Source organism: Podarcis cretensis, assembly GCF_951804945.1.
Source record: "Podarcis cretensis genome assembly, chromosome: 11".
Classification (NCBI taxonomy): Eukaryota; Metazoa; Chordata; class Lepidosauria; order Squamata; family Lacertidae; genus Podarcis; species Podarcis cretensis.
Window position 1 is genome coordinate 24314238 of NC_137180.1, and position 20723 is coordinate 24334960.

Sequence of the window (20723 nt, forward strand, 5' to 3'; positions counted from 1 at the left end):
TGGTTTGAATCTTGTGGTTTGTTAGAAACAAACAAACCACAACCCCAGATTCAGATGATTTTAAACTAGCCACACATGATATTTATGTAACATTCATGCTTGTGTAACAAACCACCTCTAAGGATGCAATCCTAAAAAAGCGTACCAGACAGTAGGTTTCCCTGAATATAGTGGAACTTGCTTCTAAGTTAACATACATGGGATTGTGCATGCAGGTGGATGGGGAATTTGTTTTTTGAGTGGAAAGACTGAAAGGAAACTGTGTTTAACCTGAGAAAATACTGGTGACTTTCAAAAAGCTAATACCAGTAATAGGAAGAGGAACTTGTGCTATCTTTGATCAACTAAAAGTAAACAAGAAATAGAGGTTTAAAGTGACATTAGATCTTAGGCTAGGAAAAATCTTTTAAATATGAAAATGGAGGAGCCTTGGAAGATTGGAAAATTTTCTCCTCTCTTGGATATTTCTCAAAAAGAGGTTAGTCAGTTGTGTGTGTTTTTTCTTATGGAAGGAATTTGTCTCGGTGGATTACTTACTCAAGTCTTTTTTCTACTCGATTCTGTGGTGCTGCTATAAAAAGGTGTTTATTATTAGATGTAAGTTATTAAATGGAAATGGTAGAATGTTCTCTGTTTCTAAAGGATAGCCTTGGCTATGATCTTGAAAACATGTTTTCATATCATTTTTTTAAAAGCACACACTAAATAAAGTGGAAACCCATATAAGGGCTCCTATCAAAGCATAAGCTTTATAGTCGACTAGTTGGAATTAAAATAATTTAGCCTGTTTGTTCCAGCTGTATTAATTAGCTGATTCAAAGATGCATGCCAGAAAATAACATCACAAAACAAATACACCAGTGCAAATGTTTAGAAATGAGGTGCCAATCAGTGAACTCCCTGCTGCCCTCATGCCAGGTTTGTTTATGCAATATAGACTCGTTCAAAGAGAAGAGTTTAAAAATAGTTTTAGAAAAGGCTTGGTTTCATAAGCTTCCCTTTTGTGGAGGAGCCAAGTGAAGATACACATCTGCATTTACAGCAGCCTCACAGGTCATGGTGCATTGACAAGATGTATTCCACAAGCTATCTTATCACATATGTGGTTTCACACTGTACCATATTTTAGAACAGCCCCAGGCAGCATAACCAATGGACAGGGACGATAGGAGTTGCAGTCCAAACCTTCAGAAGGGCAGCAGGTTGGTGAACGCTGTTCTAAAGTTACCGTATTTTTCGCTCTTTAACACGCACCCAACCATAACACGCACGTAGTTTTTAGAGGAGGAAAACAAGAAAAAAAAAATATTCTAAACGAAACAGTGGATGTATGATTTTTGTGGTTCATGCTGTGGCCACAGACATGTGATCTGACAGTGAGTTTGGAGTAGCCCAATGCAAAAATCCTGAGGATCCATGTGGATCCATGCTTTGTAACCACGTTTTAAGTGGGGAGGGAAGGAAAAGCACTCAAGGGACAAGGAGCACGCGTGAGGTGTGTGGAGAAGGATGCTGCTAATAATGCAGAAGAGGGGTTTAAGGGGAGAAGGAACACGCGTGGGGTGGGTGAAGAAGGATGCTGCTAATAATGCAGAAGAGGGGTTTAAGGGGAGAAGGAGCACACATGGGGTGGGTGGAGAAGGATGGTACTAATAATGCAGAAGAGGGGTTTAAGGGGAGAAGGAACACGCGTGGGGTGGGTGAAGAAGGATGCTGCTAATAATGCAGAAGAGGGGTTTAAGGGGAGAAGGAGCACACATGGGGTGGGTGGAGAAGGATGCTGCTAATAGTGAAGAAGATGGGGAGAAGGCTCCTCTCCTCTCCCACTTTGCTCCTTTAAAGCAAGCAGGCTCTCTGTCCCTCTCTCCTCCCCACTCAGTGGCTCTTCTCCTGCTTTGCTGTTTCAAAGCGAGCCACAGAGGATGGAAGGAAGGGGAACCATGGATCCTCTGCTCACGACTGCGGCAGATCCCCCCCGCCACCCGTAGGCATTCCCTCCATAACACGCACAGACATTTCCCCTTACTTTCTAGGAGGAAAAAAGTGAGTGTTATGGTGCAAAAAATACAGTATGCTGTGGATTTCAGTCTTAAACCTTTCTGTCCTCAAGAACTGAATTTCTTCCAGAAAACACAGTGTTAGTTTTTAGATACACTGCTTCCTGACAGAAGGTTGTTATTTTATGTGTGTGCAGGGGGAGCTGCATAACTATAATGCCATTCAGTTATGCAGGGAACCCTCTGGAAACCAACTGTTCAGCTTTTGAGTAGAAAGGTGACTCAGATATGGATTTTAATAATAGTAGTAGTAATGAAAAAGCACATTGAACTTGCAGGGTTTCTGCACCTCCTAGCTATAATATTGTGAGACAACTCTCCCAGCCTCTGATTCATTGACAGGGTAGTGGCATTCATTATCTAGGGGTCCTTGCGCCTGCTTTCACAGTGGAAGAGTTAAGCCTCCCTTTTGAAGTTTATCATGGCTTGTATTCCACTAACCTGTACTCGGAGTAGACTGATATCAATATATTAATGGACCCAAGCTAGTCATGGCCATTTATTTCAGTGGGTCTACTCTGAGCAAAAGTTGACTGAATGTTTGCTAAATCTTGGCAATTTTAGTAGTACATTCTGATGTAAATCTTACTTGGTCCCTGCTTCTAGTAGTAGCTGTGTTGGTCCATGGCAGCAGATACAATGAAGAGTGTTATAGCACCTGTAAGATTAACAAATGTATTGTGTTATTCCAGAATTCATTTGTTGGCCATCAAGGTACTGCAAGACTCTTCTTTGGTCACTTTTCTTTAAAATCAATTACATATGTTATAGATTCCATGGGAAATGTTTGCCCCTTCCCATGACACCCTGTTATACATCAAAGTGTTCAAGCCCATTTTTAAAAAATACTGTCTCTAAACTATCTTTTTTTAAAAAAAAAACCCTAACCGTCTCCTGTGACACAATGGCTGCATTAACAGCATTTGGCTGTTAACAAGAAAGTTGGTGGTCCGAGCTGTGGGCAGAATTCCTGGATTGCAGGCGTTTGGACTCCATGACCTTTGGGGTCCCTTCCAACTCTACAGTTCTGTGATTCTATGATTCTGGTGGATGGGTTTTTATTAAAGCTCTAATATGAAATACTTATTCAGTATGCAACATATGATAACATATATTGGAAACTGGATAATGAAAATAAATTGAGGATGGTGTGATGGACTGAATTGCAAAATGTTGTTGATAGCCTGGTAACACAGATGCTTGATATAACTTGACTGCACTTAATTTTAATAGCCTTTCTTGTAGCTAAGAATTTCCATCGTCCACTGTATTTTTATTTATTTTTGATATCTTTACTGGAGTGTAAAACATAGAAGGAAAAATGTGGGAATGAAATATACAAAGGAAAAAACGGAGATGTAAAGGACAAAGTTCTTTTCGCCCTTTCTTCAATTGGGCTCCAAATATGAAATCAAACTTCTCTCAGTCGAAGTTTCTGTTAAACAAGAAAATTACTACAGTGGTGCCCCGCAAGACGAAAAACTCGCTAGACGAAAGAGTTTTCCGTTTTTTGAGGTGCTTCGCAAGACGAATTTCCCTATGGGCTTGCTTCGCAAGACGAAACGTCTTGCGAGTTCTTGCAAGTTTGTTTCCTTTTTCTTAAAGCCGCTAAGCCGTTAATAGCTGCTAAGCCATTAATAGCCACTAAGCCGCTAATAGCCGGTAAGCCGCTAATAGCCGTGCTTCGCAAGATGAAAAAACCGCAAGACGAAGAGACTCGCAGAACGGATTAATTTCGTCTTGCGAGGCACCACTGTACTTTAACCTAGAAGTAACCAGAGCATAGGTAACAGTAGTCAGGTTGCCATGTCCAGGTATGCGAGTAGCTGGGCCGTCAGCTCAGCTGATGGAAGGCAGTCCATGCTACTGAGGCCAGAAATAGATCCACAACTACTCCCAAACCACAACCTTTTCCTTCAGAGGGAGTGTAACCCTGTCCATTGTAGGGCACATCCCACTCATCCGGTCTAGGAAAGCACCCACTAACGGTGCCTAAGTCTTGCCTGGATTTAGCTTCAGGCTATTGGCTTTTGTCCAGTACGCTACAGAGCAAGACTTCAGTCCAGCACATGGACTGCACACCTGCAGAGCATAGAAATAGAGCATGTGTATCATCAGTCTATTGCTGACCACACACTCCAAAACTCCAAAATTAATGCTAGATTATTATTATGTACAAAACTGAACCTGATTTTTTGACGTCGTATTAAATCATTGCCTTGCTATTTCTACATTACAGCCACCCAAAAAATATCCTATGCATTTTTGTACCACATCATTATTTCGCCTTGTGCAATTTGCATTGAATTTCTTATTTTCAATAGCTGCCGACCTTTACTGGGCTCAGACTTGTGGCACACATGCTTGTGTTTTGCGGCTGTGACTCTAAGCAGTTCTCTTTAATAAAAGAGCCATTGATGATACTTCATGTTTTATTAAAAGCTGTTTTGTTTTAAAACATCTGTGACTTCAAGGCAAGTGTGTGGTAGTGAAAATTAATTTATTTTTACCTAGAGCTAAAGCATGTTCATGCAAGATAGCTTTGAATTATTTTTAATGGGCGAAGAAAACTACTTTTTCATCAGGATGAGCAAACATGTTTCACAGATGTTGAGTAATAAAAAGCATCCTTAATGTAGTTTATTTTTAAATGGCTTATTAGGGCAGTCTAAACTATGCTGAATGTCTCAGCAGGTGTTTAAACTCTTCTAAATATGCAAAGAGCATATGCACCATTTTGGTAAATAAAATTGCAAAAACAATTTGCTGCTTCACATCTGGAGATAATGCAAAATGGTTGTAAATTTTGTAGGGTAGGGAACCTTTATTGGAAAAGTAATCTCAAATGTTTACAAATATTGTTCTCTTGTTTTAGTTAGTCATTTTTGATACATTTATCTCTAGAAGTCATGATATTTAGTCAATGTAGGGAGAGATTTGCTAATCCAGCAGAACATAACTGTTTCTTGTGCATTCTAAACTTGTTTCAGTGAGCATACTATTTTGCCAGTATGCAAGAGAATACTTGGCAGATTCCAGAGTATAGTCTTAAGGCATATGGTGTGGTACCCTTGCCGAAGCTAAACAGATCTGGATCTCATAAATAATACAAATTTAGTCAAAGAAGAAGTCAGTCCACACCAACACTCCCAGATAACTAAGGGAAAGATTCAGTTAAAAATAACTATGAAGTTTTACCCTGTTTCCTCACCCCTGCTGTAGTGTGTGTGGCCTGCCTCTTTAAGAGAGGTGCCTGACTGAAACTCTTTCCCACTTTCTGGGCATGGTCCCTTCCATAGCTGAGAGGGAACCAAAAGGTATTTTGATCTTGCTTGTGTAGCAAGCACTAGCTGCTGTACTGAGTTATTAATCTGTTGTTCATGAATTTATACAAGTATTGAAGTTATTTTGACTCCTGTTTCCTCCTTATAATAGAACAGACCTGTTGCTAGGTTTCTTAACATAGTGAGTCTCCTTCCCAAACCCACAAGGATACACAGACTATGCTGAATTCTTCCTGTGCTTGACCAGTATATCCCTATGGATTTCAACCTGAAACAGGGTAAAACTTCATAGTTAATTTTAATTGAAGCTTTCCCATAGTTATCTGGAAGTGTTTGTATGGATTGACTTCTTGGACCGAGTTTGTATTATTGACTAATAGCTTCCTCTGTGAGATCTTTTATACCAGTCAAAGAGTTTTGCAAACAGTTTTGATGGAAGATTTTATTTATTTTATTTTTTACAATCAAGCGGTATATAAATCTAATAAAATAAAACAAATAACGAATGTAGGATCAGTGCAAACTGTTGTGTTGAATTTGATGTTCTTTTGCTAAGAATTATCTCCACACCTATTATTATTGTTTGTTAGATTTATATACTTCCCTTCATCACAAGATCTCTGGGTAGTTCACAAAATAAAAATATAAGGTAAAAGTTAGTTAAAACAAAAACAGCAAAACAATAACCTCCCCTGCCACAAATACATTTAAAAAGCTGTCGAATATTAATCAGCTCCTGCTTCCATTTTAGGATTACATTTATTAGCTGTTGTCCATAATGCCATGAATGGGATACACTGGGTCAGGTTTGAGATTTCTGTTTCTGAATTGGTTGAAAAGGCAGAATAGAGATGATTATGATATGCTCTGTCTTGGCAGATTTTAAAGAAGCATTTTGCTCATATGGTGAAGAGCAAGAGTCCAGAAATTAACTACGATTGGAGCTGGATATTTCACTGGGGGTGGGGAATACTTGGTCAATTCTGTGGTCTGCCTTTTGTCCTGGTTGTTATGGCAAAGGAGTGCACAGCTGTTCTCAGCTTGAGTCCTTAGTTTTTGAGGCTTCTGATGAGATCTGTTTGAACTTGGACCGGCAGACACAACTACATTTATTACAAACACTTGTATTGACAGTCTCTTGGCACAAATCTTTTCATCAAAGTCAGCCTGATGCATTGAGCTCCCAAATGTTGATATCTATCATACTTGCTTTGACATTGGCCTTCAGAGTGGTCAGCGATTTGAAGAATTAATTTATTAGAATTATAGCAAAGAGAGCGAGACACTTAAGCTTCTCACAAAACAATCACAGGTTAATTGTTTGGGTCTCGGGAGACAGCGCTGTCCTCATCCTCTGACTAATAAAATGTTGGAACTAATAATATATGCAAATATAAGTGTATGCGAATGATATGGAAGAGACTGAACTCTTCATTTTTTTCCTGAAACCTTTGGTAACAGTCCAAATAGATACAGAACTTTGATCAGGGGGAGGTCAGTAGGAAGGGATTCTGTTGCACACCTTGCCTCCTGTCAGGCATGTCACTGTGCTTACCAAGAAGGGAGGAAGCTGACGGGAGGAAATTGGTGTTGTGTGAGTCCTCATCACCCCCGCTTTCCCTCCCAATAAGTAGAGTGTACAGTGGCAACCCTCCCTTCTGGGTACCCATGAGATGCAGAAGATCAAAGTTACTTTCTAAGTACATGCTTGGATTTAGGGCAAGGGGCATCGACCCCAAAACTGGGGGGGCGGAGGGCAGGAATGGGACCTTGAACATGGCAGATCTGAAAGAAACCTTCCTCCTGGTTGTTGTTGTTTTAATCAGATGACACCTTTATGCAGCTAAAAGGAGTCTTTCTCCCAAAAACAGATTGATGTCAATCTAAGACATGGGTAGGCAAACTAAGGCCCAGGAGCCGGAGCCGGCCCACTCGCCTTCTAAATCCAGCCCGTGGATGGTCTGGGAATCTGTGTGTTTTTACATGAGTAGAATGTGTCCTTTTATTTAAAATGCATCTCTGGGTTATTTGTGGGGCATAGGAATTCATTCTCCCCCCGTCCCCCCCAAATATAGTCCTGCCCCCCACAAGGTCTGAGGGACAGTGGACTGGCCCCCCGCTGAAAAAGTTTGCTGACCCCTGATCTAAGAGGATGTGCCCTATAAATATACCTCTGGTTTTACCTCAAGAAAATGCTATATATAAAAAAGCTTTCCCAGGAGGAAGCTTGGAAACGAGGTAGCAAAGTTGGCTGTTGGTGAGAATGTATTTTGTAGTCCTTTCCCTCATTTAAGTGTGTTTGCGACCTATAATGACAAGGGTTTCAGAGTCTATATTAGCTAGTCATTGCAAGTCTCCAAAATGCCTAAACATTTTACAAACTCCCAGTTGCCCAGACCCGGAAAGAATAAGCGAAACATCACCCAAAAAAGCTTGATTAGAAACATGATGGTGCTGAACAGGGTTGCCCACCCAACCCCTTTTTACCACTGTGCTGGTGAAAGTCTCCTTTCCCCCTTTTTCTTTTGGCCAAACTTTAAAATTGTGGAAAACAGCTACTTTCACTGTTGTCTAACTGCTAGAATGTATGGTACACAAGGTGCTGCGCATAGTGAAAATGTGAGAAAAGTGATTAATTCTGACAATATTCATGTAAGATTTTTGAGATGGTAAACACCTCCTGTGAATTAGTTTTTTAGTTCAGAGGATTTAGCTTCAGCCTTCACTGCTTTATGGATTGTGGCATAAATATTTTTGGAAGATAGCTATGTAGATGTTAAATTAAAGGAGAAATTACTTGGGCTTAGATTGGTGGTAATAAAAAAATGGCAGATTTGACTTGGGTGTCATCCAATTATATACATACTAATTCAGGAGTAAATCTTATTGAATGAGATGGCACTTCTGAGAAACCTGTGTCAGATCAGGATGTCTGTTCTGTATATGACATTCTGCACAGAAATTAAGAAAGGACAGCAGTTGGATGGCATTATAAATCCAAGTCTTCGGTGTAAAATTAAAACCGAAATGGCTTTCTATATATCATTCTTCTGTAGACCAAATATTTATGATCTTACAACGTAAAGTAGTATGAAACAGTATAAAGTGCCTTACAAAGGCATTGATAACAAGATCTAATCTCTTGTAATTATTTTATATTTTGAAACGACTTCTTATAATTAACTGCACAGCTACCCTGGCCATTCAGTTCAAAAACGAAAGAGAAAAAGTGATGGCTGTCGTGATGATTTACTGCACTGACTATATTGTTTAAGGTCTGTCAGTATTTCCATTATAAACAACATTTCTGAAGGGTGCATAACTCATCTTTTAAATTTGCCTTGGGCTCTCTCTTGGCACATGAGTTTTCAGCTGAAATGTAAATTATTTTGTAATTTGTGTATATGTGTGCACATGTGAAATGTGCTTCTCCATAAAAATGAAGGATTAGTATTGGTTGGAAGCTGACAAAGTCTGGGAAGAAGCTGCGCAAAGTACCACATAACAGGAGTCCTGAATCACTTTGGTACTGATTTACATTACATCTGTGATACCAGTTTTGGGACTCTTCCAGATAGCACATGCTAAGTCTGCATCTGCCGAATTTAGTTATGTGTTTATATGGCAGCTACGCACTTGGAATGCTCATACGTTCAGAATTCATGGCAGGTTTAGAATGGGATGGGGAATAGTGCAAGCAAGAAATGAACCGAATGTATATATTTCTTGTGAACTAGACACATAGTAAGTAAAATATTCTCAAGCAGAACACAGTAGTCAATGTAATATCAGTTTCAGTTTGCAACATGGACTTGGTATTGATACCAAGGGTTGAAGCTGATGTGACACAGACTATGGATAAAATCAATGTCTGTGTAAATCTACTGTCACATGTCTCCACTTTCAAATACAGTGGAACCTCGGGTTAAGTACCATCCTCCTTACAAACACTTTGGGTTACAAGCTCCGCTAACCTGGAAGTAGGTGTTCCAGGTAGCGAACTTTGCCCCGGGATGCAGGCGGAAGTTGTGTGCCGACAGCACAGCGGTAGCGGGAGGCCCTATTAGCGAAAGCTCGCCTCAGGTTTAGAACGGTTTCAGGTTAAGAATGGACCTCCGGAACGAATTAAGTTCGTGAACAGAGGTACCACTGTACACTGAAGCCCCTTGGCCTTCTGTAACATTAGCATGGCAGCAAAAGTGGTCTAGGTGGACTTGCTACTGGCATGGTGATATTACATGCAAATGGGCAGAGCACATGATAGGTGCATTTCAACATGGTGAACCATGTCTAGAATGTTTATGCATAACTGCTGCATCATGCCACTATCAGCCTTAGAATCAATGCCCCATTAACGTTACAGACTGAAAAGGCTCACATAACATTTCTTTTATTTATGTTTTATTTAGCAGAATTTGTATGCCACCTAATACCTCTAAGGGTTTTGCAAAAATAAAATAAAATAAAATTACCAAGTAGAAATTAGAGGTTTGTAATCAACTAGATTTTATTCAGAGTTGACCTATTAAAATTCATGCTTCAAACTTAGTTGTGTTCATTAACATCAGTGAGTCTACACTGAATAAAGTTGAATACAGTCCATTGTTAAAAAAAAGTTAACACACACACATAGATACAGATATAGATAGATAGATAAATAAATAAATAGCTATATAGATATAGATATATAGATATATATAATCAGCAGTCGCACAGTATAAATTAGAAAGTAAAATTATGTATTAAAATACATATCTGGGTAGGCTTGCCTAAACAAAAATGTTTACAGCAAAGGTTCTTGCCCATGTCAGTGGTGCTTCCATGTTAAAATATTGATTCCTTATCTACTGACATCTGATTAAGAGGATCAGTCAGTTGTCTATACTGAGAATTTAGCTCCTAAATATCCCAAATTATGTATGGTGAATATATAACAAAATAATACCCCACCCATCTACCCATATTGATTTACCAATAGCTAGGTTTTTTATGTCTATTTGGTTTCTGACAAAATGAAATTCAGATACATTAAACATGTTTGGTTCGAAGTCAGAGAATATGAAGAGTTGCTATCCATTTAGTATATGCTGATGGTGAAATGCAATAGAATTTATTTAATATTGGTTGTATTGTTCCACCATTGTTTTCCATATAGTCCTAATGCTTCCGGCCATCCTTTCTTCTTCTTTTTAAACACGGAATTAATTGGGTGAAAAATCATGTATTGGCAAGTGGAGAAGCAGAGCTCGATTGTTCAAGATTTAATAAAGCATGCAAAGACTTCTTTGAAATTTGGCAAACCCTCTACGTGTGCCTTGGGCAAAACATTTGGCAGCTCTACCTGCTATATCTACTTTGTCCTGTCCCCCCATCCTTTAAATCCCCTTTATGTATTTCTTCTCTGAAACTACTTCTTCTCCCTCACACTTCCTTTATTCTCTCATCCATCCCATAGCAACTGTTTACCGCAAGGAGACCTATTTAGCACATTGACAAATATGTGTGCATATAAAAGATGTACAGGTGGTATTACTTGTTGCTTTTCTTTAAAACAAATTGGTTTGTTAGAGTGGACATTTCTACATTGTACTTACAGAGGTTGGTGTTGCTTGAGAACACCAATATTATTGTTAGGTGCTTTTTTTGTAGGGTATCAGAAATCAAATATGTGGAAGGTATGAAACATCTTCTGCAGCGGGGGACAGCCTTGGGCTTAAAGAAATATTGGAGTCAATGGAATGGCAATGTAATCTTACATCTTAAAAGTCTTCTGTAGTCCAAGTGCTGGGACGCAGGTGGCGCTGTGGGTTAAAGCCTCAGCGCCTAGGACTTGCCGATCGAAAGGTCGGCGGTTCGAATCCCTGCGGCGGGGTGCGCTCCCGCTGCTCAGTCCCAGTGCCTGCCAACCTAGCAGTTCGAAAGCACCTCCGGGTGCAAGTAGATAAATAGGGACCGCTTACCAGCGGGAAGGTAAACGGCGTTTCCGTGTGCGGCTCTGGCTCGCCAGAGCAGCGATGTCACGCTGGCCACGTGACCCGGAAGTGTCTCCGGACAGCGCTGGCCCTGGCCTCTTAAGTGAGATGGGCGCACAACCCCAGAGTCTGTCAAGACTGGCCCGTACGGGCAGGGGTACCTTTACCTTTACCTTTACCTAGTCCAAGTGCTGTGCAAAATAAATAAACAACTTTTTATCTTCCCTTTTCTACAGAAATATAAATTGATACACTACTTAGCCAGCCTGGGCAACATACGTTAAGAACCAATCCCTTTATAAACACAAATTACTTTTGCCCCAAAATATAGAGTTATAGTAACCATGTGACCAAGGCTAGGAATTTCCTTGTATGCCAAACAATCCGAGATTGATACCACCATACCACCTACACTAGGGCAAGTCTAGCTTTTCTTTGTCACCGGTTTTATGTGGCTTTTCTAAATTCTGATCCGATAGCTATACAGAATGTTTGTCAACTTTAGGCTTCTGATTTCAAGTATTATTTTTTATGTTAAAGACATTAGATAGAGAAATGGCAAGTTACACTGAAAACGAGAGCTGAATAATATTGTGTAAACTTGTCCTTACACTAGATAATAGGGCCTAAATTTAGTTTCAGTGACTTGCATATGAAAGTATGCAAACTCATGCCGATGGCATGAATTCCACCTAAGGGTTTCCCCGGGCCATCAAAGGCAAAAGTGTGTTTACAAATAGCTATTTTTATGCTGTATTCCAGAGGCAATGGCAGATGAAAGGCAGGAGCAAGTGACCAACCAATTTAGCATCCTTCCTCAGATCATAGGTGCACATGATAGCCATGGAAGTGACTAAGAAATGTAAACTGAAAAGGATCCCCATTTGGGTTATTGCCAGGCAGGGTGGAACCAAGGGGGAATATACACTGTTGTATTCATAGGGAAGAGATCCTGATGGAGACCGGTGGTTGGGGCTTCATTTTGCTACAGGGATATTTTACTCAAGTCTGTATAATAGTAATTTCTTTTATTACACCAAGTCAGTTATAGCCCATGATACAAAGAAGCTGCTAGGCTTGATCACATAGTTAGTGCAGCTCCATATTTTGGGGCAATGAAAATTTTCAAAGTTCTTTTTAAAAAGCAACAAGGAATTAAGACTGAAGAAGAAGGGGAAACTATACTATATGGTGATACAATCCCTTTAAGACAAGCTATGGCACTTCAGCAGAGGGCCTCCTTGTAGATGAGGTGGCAGTGTTGTGGTGAGATGTGCACCCCAAGTGATTATTCGCTTAGGTCTGCACCAGAGCTCTGCCCCCAGGATCCCATACTGAGTTTTGATTAGCTCCTGGGTCTCGCAGGTTTCTCCCAGCTGTTGGCATCGCTATGTGGGACAGTGATTGCCCCTCCAGGCACATGCAGAGGTTGGGATGCCAGCAGCTCATCTCTCTACCACCATCCCAGTCCACAAAGGCTGCTTCAGGTGAATGGGACTTCTCACAATGGTAGGGAATAAGCATTAGGAGCCGGCCCAGTATACCTGAAGGAGCGTCTCCACCCCCATCGTTCTGCCCGGACACTGAGATCCAGCGCCGAGGGCCTTCTGATGGTTCCCTCACTGCGAGAAGCAAAGTTACAGGGAACCAGGCAGAGGGCCTTCTCGGTAGTGGTGCCCTTCCTGTGGAACGCCCTCCCATCAGGTGTCAAAGCGATAAACAACTACCTGACGTTTAGAAGACATCTGAAGGCAGCCCTGTTTAGGGAAGTTTTTAATGATTGATGTTTTAATGTGTTCTTAATCTCTGTTGGAAGCCGCCCAGAGTACCTGGGGAAACCCAGCCAGATGGGCGGGGTACAAATAAATTATTATTATTATTATTATTATTATTATTATTATTATTATTATTATTTTATTAGGCTTGACTATCTTTAACTTGTTCCTGCATTTTCTGATAGCACAATTCTAGACACTATCAGCCATTAGCAGCAGGATAAAGAAGTAGATGTCGTGATAAATATGGTGATAAGTGTTTGAGTACTCATAACATTTGGAGTTTTTCATTATAGTATGCAATACAATAAAATGTATATAGGGTTGGTGGGTGAGCTCTCACACACACATACCATTTTCTCTGGAAATTAAATTTTGTTCCCTGGACTGAACTGCAGTTAAAAGCTTGAAACTGGTAATCCCTTCCGCTCTTTTGGTTTAATATATGTGTGAAACAGTAGAGGTGGTAGTTTCTCTAATTGCTCTACTATCATTACAATTATAAAGAAAAGGTCAATCTAATCGTCACCAATTAAATTGGGGAAAAGCTGCATTGTGGCCCCGAAGAGTCATTATGTCAATTTTATGTTGTGCATCAGCGTATAACACATTTTCGAGGATATATAAATCTAATCTTCTTGGGTATTAGTTCAGACTTGCTCCATTACAGACGGTTGGTGCTGTAGTAGAGAGATAACCCTAAGCAACATCTATTAATTGCACCGTCTTTCATTGTGTGTCTCTTCTCAGGATTCATGTACTGTAAAACCTGGCAGCTATAATGAGTAGAAATGGATGTGCCAGATGGCTGTTTGACCCTCCTATTGTTATGTGTTTCACAGTGTGAAAAAAGATGTTCTGCAGTCTTGACTCTCTCTTTTTATTTGTCTCTTTAAGACTGCTTTAATACTGGCTGACTTGAATAGTAGCAGTAGTGCTTAATGTGTGTGTGAACCTATTAGATGCTGCTGTTCGGGTAGAAATACAAGTTGTGCTACCAAATTTGTTCTTCATTCCCTTGTCACACGTGATAAAAATAATGTTTTGTGTTGTTCCTAAAGAAAATGCATTAGAATCATATATCCCTATGTGGGACTCCATTTAATATAAACATTAACCTTAAAAAAATCACTTGCTCAAGACCACCAGAATGTTTCTCATGTTGTAGGGTCAGAAATGCTCATGACAGATTTACCCAGATGCTGTTCAACCCAGGGGTATGTTTATGTGGCTAACTGAGCAGTGGGGCTGCTCTTCTCTGATTAATTATGTGTCCTATCCTCAGCACACATTCATCTAAGATCACCTAGAATCATAGAATAGAATCATAGAGTTGGAAGAGACCACAAGGGCCATCGAGTCCAACCCCCCGCCAAGCAGGAAACACCATCAGAGCACTCCTGACATATCTTTGTCAAGCCTCTGCTTAAAGACCTCCAAAGAAGGAGACTCCACCACACTCCTTGGCAGCAAATTCCACTGTCAAACAGCTCTTACTGTCAGGAAGTTCTTCCTAATGTTTAGGTGGAATCTTCTTTCTTGTAGTTTGGATCCATTGCTCCGTGTCCGCTTCTCTGGAGCAGCAGAAAACAACCTTTCTCCCTCCTCTATGTGACATCCTTTTATATATTTGAACATGGCTATCATATCACCCCTTAACCTGCACTCTGGTTACTTATTTCCCTGGTTTAAGGAAAGGTTGACTGGAGGGGAGCCCATTAGTAAAGAATTTAAGCACACTGAATTATGGCTTGCATAACTCATTGAACTAGTGGGAGTGGGGATTAAAGAAAAACCAAACCTCACATTTAAGTACACAACAGCCTTGGGGTACTTATGCAAGATTTCACACAAAAAATGGATGAAATATTAAGAATGCATTTCATTTTGTTGACTCCAACTTGTAATCACTTAAAAAATGAAGTTATTCATATCTAACTGCCAATTTCTTTTTATAAGTCATTAGAGGCGTACTAAACAATATGTTTAAAAAACCACGATCAGTTTAATGGTCCATTAATGTCCTTAAGGCTTTTATAATAATTACACAGATACGTTATGAACCTGAATTTGAGGTTAATCAGTGCCTAAAGCATACATTTATGAGTCTTATAATTAAGGTTGCTTTAGGTCAATCTTTTGAGAAATATTTGTTACATTACTTTCACATATGTGTTGCCCATCACTTACCTTTTAAGTCTTTATTATATCAGTTATCTTCTCAAATAGCATCATGAGATATATACACAACTTTCAGAACCTTTGTCCTGTATCAGACCAGTTGCAACATCTATTTTTAAAAAACGGGAGGTAATGTGAATTTGTGAGCATTTGTTTCTACTTTTAATTTTGGTTTTATTTATTTGAAAAACACCAAAATGACTGGAAAAAAACAAAAGAAAAACATTAATTAAATGTTCTTTTAGTTTTTTTTATATTTCTAAACTTGCAATTACTTTCCAAAAGACTGCAATTAGTGTTATTTATGTAAACTGTGTAGATAAAAGTAATTAGGTAATTGTAAAAAAAGAAAAAAAGTTCATAGTTATAATAGCCTGCTATTTGTGGATTTAATCTCTGGAGGGTTGAAAGACTGTGGATTGAGCTGACTTTTTTAAAAAAAGAAAACATAAAATGGAGCATCTGTAAGTTTTAGACACAAATTATTTCACAGTTTCACCTTATCATTCTGGGCATGGCTACAGATTTAGCTCATTAAATTCCTTTTAAATTCACCTGCTGCTGGGAGTTGCAAGTGGGGTAAATCTCCAAACAGTCTTTGAAAAATTACTGTTTGCAAAAAGATTACAAGGGAAGCAAAAATGGTGTGCAAAGTAATTATAACTAGTGTGTGGCTTTTTACAGTTTGAGTGCCGATTATAGAAATGATAAGACTTGCATGAGAGATATAATTTGGATGTTTTATTCCAGTCAATACATACAAACATTTAAAGACAGTTAACATGATAATTTACCGCCTCTCTTTCTTCACAGGGCACAATGCATACTTTTAGATATGGGTACACAACAGGCCACCTGAATTTTCACTGCAGGCCCCTGCAGTTTATATAAGATGTGATTGCCCATGTTAATAATTATGCAGTGTGATTACAGTCGGATTATTCTAACCTAGAATTGAAAGAAATGATCAAACTGGATGTCGTGAATTATTCCAAATGTTTGAGAGAACGTGCTTGGAATGTACCTGAAAAAACATAAAAGAATTGGAGATCAACTTTGCTGCTGGTGTTTTGTTTTGTTTTGTTTACCTTTTTGGCTATGAATGAATTTGAAGTGGAGTGGTATTTGGCAATGTTAGGCTAGGGGACTTTCAGAAAGGGTTATGCTTCAAGCAATTTTGGTATGTTCAAATCATATTACCTACCACATATGTGGCTGAGAAATGTTCCTTCCTTGGGGCTCTGCTAGTGGTGACTTTTACATTCTTCTGTTGAGTAAAACGCAGTCTGTTTACTTAAACTACCTTAATCTGACTCTTAAAAGAATTAGCTCCCCTACAAGCACCTCTTGGTGGGGAAACAAACAGTTCTGGGAGTGCCTGGGAATACTCAGAAAGTGGCAGCAAGGTTTGGTCTTGTCTTATGACGGAATACCAATAGCACCAGCAGAATTGTCATACATAGCTATAATTTATGGAAAAAGCCAGTCAGAAATTTCGGTTCTTGCTTTACATAGAATCCATAGAGCGAGATTATTAGTGTGGGCATAAGATCCTGCCAGCCACGAGGGAACTGAGGTCTCTGTTCATAAAGTATTCCAGGTCTTCTGTCATAAGTAGGATTTGGTTCAGGAAACAGACTATTGGATTAGGTTAGGATTCCCGTGCAGTGGGTTTGTACAGATTATGCACAAACATGTAAAACGTATCTTACACACACATGCACACACATATATTTATGTTGTCTGGCACCCAAATAATTTTACATCAGACCTGGCTGTTTTCTTACAAAGATTCATTTAATAGATTTTCAGGAAGAATGTATCATGTTACAAAACTTTTATGTTTGGTGATGTTAATGCAGAGCCTATGAAGACACACGTTGTAGCTTTTGATTGTAGGTTTTCTCACCTCCAGCCATTCTGTTAAGCTGTCGTTGGCTGTAGGAGTTATTTTTCTATCCCAAAATTTGAAACTTAGAAAAATGTATCAATGAACAATAATGCTGAGCCTGACATTTCATAAAGAGTTGTGTTAACTGTGCATGCTTGTCAGAATATTGAGTTCTTAATTTATTTTAGGCAGGCTCTGAAACACTCTGTGTTTCTGTGTAGGTCCGCAGGAAATTATTTTTCACTTGTTTAATGAAACATGGGAACATGCTGCATGTGAAATGCTATATATGCCTGATGTCACATAGGTGGGTGGTTTTCCCATAAAATACTAGCCAGCACTGGAAAGAAGTCACATTGATCAGCAGGGGGAGCTCTCAACAGTGAAATAGCGTTGATGAACTGCAAATCCCTCTGGGTGAATGTAAAATACAGTACATTGGAAAAGTTGCCTAGTTCACAAAGACCACTTTTACTATTAGATTCAGGGCCTCAGAAGCATTGACAATGAGGGTGGTATTGATATTTCATCACCAGTATTAAAATTAATATGATACTAGAACTTGTTAGGACAAGCAGAAGTTTCATCATCTACTGGTTTTATAGTTATTAGTAGAAAGAGTATTTAATTTTATACAGCAGAGAAAAAACAAAATTATGAAGATGCAAAAGGTACTGTAAGAAAGAGCACAGTACTATGTATGTGGCTTATTAATGTCTGTTACAGAAATGAAGTCCTTTTAACGGCAGTAGTTGTCGATACTGATCAGTACTTGATTATCAGTGACAATCCTAACCTTGTCTACTCAGAAGTAAGTCCTATTGAATTAAGTGGGGCCTACTTCCAGGTAAGTGGAGTTAGGATGGTGGCCTGTATCAGTGTTATATAACAACATATAGTCGCTTTCATTTGATACAGGTATTAGTACATCATCCAAAAGTACCAGACAGTCACCAAGGTCCGATTTAAGGTTATGCACATCCATTTTTTGGTGCAGTTGCTTTCCACAGTAGAGAGCACATGATTTAATTATCCTCTAAATTAATATTCATTAGACGGTAGAGCATCTGTGTGTGCTACTTTTGAAATCTTCCCATAGATGCATGGCATCAGATCTGCAAAGTTGCTTGGTGTTCCACAAAATCACTTAGCGTTGTGATAAATAAGAATGGGGCTGCAAACATATCCCACCCACATACAGAGAATAGAGCTGACATTTGATCATAACAATTAAGTACATCAGGCATCCCCAACCTGCAGCCCTCCAGATGTTTTGGCCTACAACTCCCATGATCCCTAGCTAACAGGACCAGTGGTCAGGGATGATGGGAATTGTAGTCCAAAACATCTGGAGAGCCAAAGGTTGGGAATGCCTGAAGTACATGGTCCTCCATCTCCCCTTTTCTGTGCCATTCACACCACAGTACACTAAATTTGAAACATTTTGCTTTTCCCCTTGACATCTTTATAGACTCTGTGTATAGCCCATACATAATCAGTTTCTGGGATTGTTGGGAGGTAGGCCAGAAAGCAGTAAAATGGAAATGTAATACTAACTGCTTGCAACTGGGTGATAGGGTGAACTACCCAGGCAAATTAAGGTGGTCAATTGATGTGACCACAGCTGCACAATCAGTGTACTATCTAGAAAAGGTCACCATAAAGGTTTAACTACTGTTAGGCTCAAGCACGTATTTTTGTGATTTCCTTCCTTGGCATAATAAAGCTTGATTTGCAAAAGCTCTCTGCTTTCATAGCTTCAGATGACTCGAATATAAACTGTTGTTTGATCACATTAGCCTATATTTTTAAATCCTCATGAAATTAAAGTCAAAACATCTCAAATAAAGACCCTTGAAAACTAAAGGTTTTTTTTTCTCAGAAGCAACAATTTTCTGCTTGAAGGTTCTTTCCCAATTCCTTTTTTCCTTGCTAAAAATAGTTTCCTTTGAAGGGATTTTTAAAAACTAACATCTTGTCAGACTTGTGTTGTTAAATATAAGTCATATGCTGTTATCTTCTGTTATCTGAAAAAGAGCATTTATTACTGTATGCCCATTATGTTTATGTTTTATTTTACTTTGAAATTAGGTTTGGGCACAACTGGTGATTGTATATTGCTAGAATCTATTATTAACCTTTTATCTCTCAGTTATGAGAAAATGTTCTTCTTTCCATGAGTTTTAATGACCATTAGTTTGTGCCCTAATATTGTTAACCAGATATATTCCTTCCTTTTCTTTCAGCCTGGTTTTAAATGGATTACTAAAGTGGGTTTTGGTTTTTTAAATTTTACCTAGGAAATAGCAGTAAATGAAATTCTTTTGAGCTTATATCATATAGCACTTCAGATTATTTATATAAATATATAGATCTGCCAAAAAGTAACTTTACATTATATGTCTGATTCCCTTTCGGGGGGAAATCACTCACATACAACCACTTTAAAAATGGGCAGTCTTTTGAAATTTAGTTACGGCAACCATATCTCTTCAAAGGTGTAACTTAGATATAAAAATAAAATGATTAAACACATTTCCTTTTCTCTGGTGCTGTCTCCAGAACTTCTGCACAGAGAAAGTATTTCCACTTTCTCTAAGAATTATAACTATTTATGATTCGTGCATTACAAATATTCTAGGCACGTTGTTTATCCATTCAGGGTCTGCTGTTCAGAAGACTTCCTCCTTGGTCTTCTGGTCTTCTACAAATACAGGTGTGTGTAGAGGGACACTCCTGTTTATATAACTGTTTTTGTATTACAGCTGAATGTTAGCTGACCGCCAACGAACCATGCATGCTGAGAATACATTTCATAGCATCAGTCAACACTATCCCTCTGCTTGCCGTTATGCAGCCATACTAAGCATAATTACATGGCAATCTAAAGTTCTCTGCTGCTGCCACTGCAGCACCCAGTGACGCAGCTCACACCCAACCAAGGCAGCCCAAATGCAGTGCAATTGCTACTTGGTGATCCAGTGACCAGGCATTGGGTCTATTTTACCCTACTTTCCTTCTGCTGCACAAAAGTGGAACCTGTCAGTTGCCAGCCTGTTCATGTGTAGCAATTTTTATGTTCATTAATTAAGATCGTTCGTTTCCCTTTTAAAATAAATATTTTAAATACCTATTTAATTTGCTATGAATTCTAATGGACAGTTTTGTCACAATAGGAATATTTAAGGGGGGAAAAACCTTGTAAGGAGGGAATGTATGATTAAGGGAATGGATGATAATGCTTTTTTTAAAAAAATGGAAAGAACAGTTTCATTTCCTATATCTCACCCACCCACTCTATTGCAACGTTTAGCTTTTAACAAGTGCTGGCCTAGTATAATCATTGCATGGATGAGATTAGAACAACTTCCACTTGATTGAAAAGCACAGAGCTGGGACAGTTTCCTGAACCAACCAGGCCTGTGGGGGATGGATATTTACAGTATTTAATAGCAAACCAACTTCTGAAGCTGTTAGCTAGTTTTCTGTGCTGTCAGCAAACAGAATATTGTTTTCTGTTCTTTGTGTTTTAAATGCTGTTCAGGGAGCTATGTAAGTTATAA

The 20723-nt window shown here is 39.0% G+C and overlaps 2 protein-coding genes across 2 annotated transcripts in view; both read left to right on the forward strand.

The window, feature by feature from the left end:
* The window catches only part of LOC307226668 (general transcription factor II-I repeat domain-containing protein 2-like), a 662775-nt gene that overhangs the window by 116033 nt on the left and 526019 nt on the right, over nt 1–20723 (forward strand). The gene's annotated exons all lie outside the window — the stretch shown is intronic.
* FBXL17 (F-box and leucine rich repeat protein 17) overlaps nt 1–20723 on the forward strand; it is a 149998-nt gene that overhangs the window by 54039 nt on the left and 75236 nt on the right. The window lies entirely within an intron of this gene.